Consider the following 6,000-nt stretch of genomic DNA (forward strand, 5'->3'; position numbering starts at 1 on the left):
ATCTTTTTAATGTACTCTTGGATTTGGTTTGCTATAATTTAGTTACAGATTTAGTTGTGGATTTTTCTATGTTCATCAGGGATATTGGCCTGAAGTTTTCCATTTTGGTTGCATCTTTGTTTGGTTTTGGTATCATGGTAATACTGGTCTTATTGAATGAGTTAGGGAGAATTCCTACCTCTTCAATTTTTTGGAATAGTTTGAGGAGAATTTATTTTAGTTCTTCTTTGTAAGTTTGGTAAAATTCAGCAGTAGATCCATCTGGTCCCAGCCTTTTCTTTGTTGGGAGACTTTCTAGCTGATTCAATTTCGTTACTCATTTCTGGTCTGTTCAGATTTTCTATTTGTTTCTGATTCAATCTTGATAGGTTGTATGTGTTCATGAATTTATCTATTTCCTCTAGGTTTTCCAGTTTGCTAGCATACAGTTGTTCAGTATATTCTCTGATGATCATATGTATTTCTGTGGTATGAGTTGCAATGTATCCTTTTTTGTTTCTGATTTTATTTGGGTCTTTTCTTGATTAGTATAGCTAGTGGTTTATTGATTTTGCTTATCTTTTAAAAAAACCAACTTTTAAAAAAACCAGCAAAATAACTTTTTGTTATCCTTCATATTTCTTTATTTCATTTAGTTCTACTCTGATCTTTATCATTTATTTACTTTTGATAATTTGAGGTTTGGTTTGTTCTTGCTTTTCTAATTCCTTGAGGTGCATCATTAGATTGTTTATTTGAAATATTTCTACCTTTTTCAAATTTTTTATATTTATTTTTGTGGGTACATAGTAGGTGTATGTATTTATGGAATACATAAGAAATTTACATAGTAGGTGTATATACTTACGGAATACATAAGAAATTTTGATACAGGTATGCAATGCATCATAATCACATCAGACTAAATGGGGTATTTATCAAGCATTTATCTTTTCTGTTACAATCCAATTATATTTTTAGTTATTTTAAAATGTACAGTTAAATTATTATTAACTATACTCACCCCATCCTGTTGTGCTACCAAATACTAGGTCTCATTCACATTCTCTAATTACTTTTATTGTACCCATTAACCGTTTCTACTTCCCCACTACCCCCCAACTCGCCTTCCCAGCCTCTGATAATCATCTTTCTACTCTGTTTCCATGAATTCAATTGTTTTCATTTCTAGCTCCCACAAATAAGTGAGAACATGCAAAGTTTATCTTTCTGTGCCTGGCTTATTTCACTTAACATGATGACCTCCAATTCCATTCATGTTGTTGCAAATGACAGCATCTCATTCTTTTTATGGCTGAATAGTACTCCATTGTATATATGTACCACATTTTCTCTATCCATTCATCTTTTGATGGACACTTAGGTTGCTTCAAAATCTTGGCTATTGTAAACAGTGCTGCAATAAACACGAGAGTTCAGATTTCTCTTTCATATACTGATTTCCTTTCTTTGGGGTATATAGCCGTGAGATGGCTGGATCATATGATAGCTCTTTTTAGTTTTTTGAGGACCCTCCAAACTGTTCTCCATAGTGGTAACATTTATTTATTTTCCCACCAACAGTGAACCAGGGTTCCCTTCTCTTCACATCCTTGCCAGCATTTGTTATTGTCTGTCTTTTGAATATTTAAAAATTTATTTTGTGACCTAATATATGACCCATCCTTGAGAATGATACATGTGCTGAGAAGAATGTATTCTGCAGCCACTGAAATAAATGTTCTGTAAATATCTATTAGGTCCATTTAGTCTATAGTGCAAATTAAGTCTGATGTTTGTTTGTTGACATTCTGTCTGGAAGATCTATCCAATCCTGAAAGGCTGAAATGGGGTAAAATGATATCCCATTGTAGTTTTAATTTGCATTTCTCTGATAATCAGTGATGTTGAGCATCTTTTCATATACCTGTTTGCTATTTGCATGTCTTTTGAAAAATGTCTATTCAGATATTTTGCCCATTTTAAAATCAGATTATTAGATTATTTTTCCAATAGAGTTGTTTTAACTCCTTATAAATTCTGATTATTAAACTCTTGTCAGATGGGTAGTTTGCAGATATTTTCTCCCATTCCGTGGATTGTCTCTTCACTTTGTTAATTGCTTCCTTTGCTCTGCAGAAGCTTTTTAACTTGTGATCCAATTTGTCCATCTTTGCTTTGACTGCCTGTGCTTATAGGGTATTAGTCAAGAAACTAATGCCCAGTGCAATGTCCTGGAGAGTTTCCCCAATGTTTTCTTTTAGTAGTTTCATAGTTCGAGGTCTTATATTTAAGTCTTTAATTCATTTTGATTTGATTTTTGTATAAGGCAATTTTCATTCCTCAGCATATGAATATCTAGTTTTCCTAACACCATTTATTGAAGAGATTGTTCTTTCCCCAGTGTATGTTCTTGATGCCTTTGCTGAAATTGAGTTCATTATAGGTGTATGGATTTATTTCTGGGTCTTCTATTCTGTTTCATTGGTCTATGTGTCTGTTTTTAATGCCAGTAGCATGTGGGGTTTTTTTTTGTTTGTTTGTTTGTTTTGGTCTTTTGTTTTGTTTTGTTTTGCTTTTAGATGGAGTCTTGCGCTATCATCCAGACTGAAGTGCAGTGGGGCAATCTCAGCTCACTACAACTTCCATCTCCTGGGTTCAAGCAATTCTTCTGCCTCAGCTCCAGCATAGCTGGGATTGCAGGCATGTGCCACAACACCCAGCAAATTTTTTTGTATTTTTAGTAGAGATGGGGTTTCGCCACGTTGGCCAGACTGGTCTCAAACTCCTGAACTCAGGTGATCCACCTGCCTCAGCCTCCCAAAGTGCTGGGATTACAGGAGTGAGCCACCATGCCGGGCCAGTATAATTTGAAGTTAGTTACTGTGATTCCTCCAGTTTTCTTCTTTTTACTTAGGATAGTTTTGGCTGTTTTGTGGTTTTTGTGGTTCCATATAAATTTTAAGGTTGTTTTTCCTCTTTCTGTGAAGAATGTCATTGGTATTTTGATAAGGATTGCATTGAATCTCTAGGTTGCTTTGGGTAATATAGACATTTTAACAATACTTATTCTTCTAATCCCTGACCATGAAATATCTTTTTATTTTTTGTGTCCTCTTCAATTTCTTTCATCAATGTTTTGTAGTTTTCATTATAAAGATCTTTCACTTCTTTGCCTAAGTTATTCCTAGGTATTTAATTTTATTTGTAGCTATTGTAAATGGGATTATTATTTTACTGATTTCTTCTTCAGATTGCTTGCTGTTGGCATATAAAAATGCTACTAATTTTTGCATGTTAATTTTGTAACCTGAAACTTTACTGAATTTGTTTATTAGCTCTAATAGTTGCGTGTGTGTGGAATCTTTAGCTTTTTCCGAATATGAAATCATATCATTTGCAAACAAGGATAATTTGACTTCTTAATCTACAATTTTGATGCCCTTTATGTCCTTCCCTTGTCTGATTGCTCTAGCCAAGACTTCAAGTACTATGTTGAATAACAGTGGTGAAAGTGGGCATCTTTGTCATGTTCCAGATCACAAAAGGAAGTTTTTCAGTTTTACCCCATTCAATGTCATACTAACTGTGAGTCTCTTGTACATGGCTTTGAGTATGTTGATGTACATTACTTCTATACTTAGTTTTTTGAGCATTTTTATCATGAAGGGATGTAGACTTTTATCAAATGCTTCTTTAGCATTAATTGACATGATCATATGATTTTCATCTTTCATCCTGTTGATATGATGTATCACATTGATTGATTTGTATATATCAAACCATCCTTGCATCCCTGGGATAAATCCCACTTGGTTATGAGAAGTAATCTTTTTAATGTGTTGTTGAATTCAGTTTACTATTATTTTGTTGAGAATTTTTGCTTCAATATTCATCAGGGATATTGGCCTATAGTTTTCCTTTTTTGATGTGCCTTTGTTTGGTTTTGGTATCAGGGGAAATACTGGCCTCATAAAATAAGTTCAGAAGTATTTCCTCTTCCTCCATTTTTTTGGAATAGTTTAAGCAGAATTGCTGTTAATTCTTCTTTAAATGTTTGGTAGAATTTAGCAGTGAAGCCATTAGGTCTGAGTTTTTCCTTGCTGGGAGACTTTTTATTATGACTTTGATCACATAACTTGTTATTAATCTGTTTAGGTTTTGGATTTCTTTATGTTTCAACATTGGTAGGTTGTATGTATCTAGAAATTTATTCATTTCTTCTAGATTTTCCAATTTATTGGCATATAGTTGTTCATGGTAGCCACTAATGATCCTTCAAATTTCTATAATATCAGTTGTAATGTTTATTTTTTATCTCTAATTTTATTTATTCTCTCTTTTTTTCTTTATCAGTCTGGCTAAAGGTTTGCCAATTCTTTTTATCTTTTTGAAAAACAAGCTTTTAGTTTTGATAATCTTTCATATTGTTTTCTTCATTTCAATTTCATTTATTCCCGCTCTGATTTTTATTATTTCTTTTCTCCTGCTAATTTTGGGTTTGGATTGCTCTTGCTTTTCTAGTTCTTTAAGATGGATCATTTAGTTATCTATTTGAAGTTTTACTTCTTTTTTGATAGAGATACTTTTAGCTATAAACATCCCTCTTAGTACTGCTTACATTGTATCCCATATGTTTTGGTATGTTGTGTTTTTCCATTATCATTTGTTTCAAGAAATTTTTTGATTTCCTTCCTAATTTCTTCATTGACTTATTGGTCATTTAGGAGCATATTCTTTCATTTCCACATGTTTATATAATATCCAAAATTTCTCTTGTTATTGATGTCTAGTTCTGTTCCATTGTGGTCAGAGAAGATTCTTGATATTATTTTAATATTTTTGAATATTTTAAAATGTATTTTGTGACCTAACATATGGTCTATCCTTGAGAATGACACATGTGCTGAGAAAAAGAATATATTCTGCTGTCACTGGATAAAATGTTCTGTTAATATCTATTAAGTGCATTTGGTCTATAGTGCAGATTAAGTCTAATGTTTCTTTGTTGATTTTCTGTCTGGAAGATCTGTCCGATGCTGAAAGTGGGGTATTGAAGTCTCTAGGTATTATTGCATTTTGGTGTGGTCTATCTCTCGCCTTAGCTCTAGTAATATTTGCTTTATATATCTAGGTGCTCCAGTGTTGGGTGCATTTATATTTAAAATTCTTATACTCTCTTGCTGAATTGACCCCTTTATCATTACATAATGACCTTTTTTGTCTCTTCCTATTGTTTTTGACTTGGAATCTATTTTGTCTCATATAAGTGTAGCTACTCTTGCTTTTTTGTTTTGTTTTGTTTTGCTTTCATTAACATGGAATATCTTTTTCCATCCATTTATTTTTAGTCTATGTGTGTCTTTATAGGTGAAGTGAGTTTCTTGTAGGTAAAAAGTCATTGGATCTTGTTTTTTTTTGTTTGTTTGTTTGTTTTTATCCATTCTGCCACTCTATGTCTTTCAATTGGAGGGTTTAGTCCATTTACATTCCATGTTTTTATTGATAAGTAAAGACTTACACCGGTCATTTTGTTATTTGTTTTCTGCTTCTTTTGTGGTCTTCTCTTCTTTTTTTCCTTCCTTCCTGTCGTCCTTTCAGTGAAGGTTATTTTTTCTGGTAGTATAATTTAATTTTTTGCTTTTTTGGTGTATGTATTCATTATATGTTTTTTGATTTGAGATTAAAGTGAGGTTTGCAAATACTACCTTATAACCCATTATCTTAAACTGATGACAGTTTAACACTGATTACATAAACAAACAAAAATTTTTTAAAAACTAATAAAAACTCCACACTTTAGTTTCCAATTTTTAACTTTTTGTTGTTTCTTTTTTTCTTATTGTGCTGTCTGTGTCTTAAAAGCTGTAGTTATCATTTTTTAATTGGCTCACCTTTTAGTCTTTCCACTTAAGAATAACTTATGCACCAAATTTAGTGTTATCGTATTCTGTGTTATTTTGTGTACTTACTATTACTCGTCAGTTTTGTACCTTCAGATGATTTCTTATTGCTCAGTAA

Source organism: Rhinopithecus roxellana, chromosome 10, assembly GCF_007565055.1.
Source record: "Rhinopithecus roxellana isolate Shanxi Qingling chromosome 10, ASM756505v1, whole genome shotgun sequence".
Classification (NCBI taxonomy): domain Eukaryota; kingdom Metazoa; phylum Chordata; class Mammalia; order Primates; family Cercopithecidae; genus Rhinopithecus; species Rhinopithecus roxellana.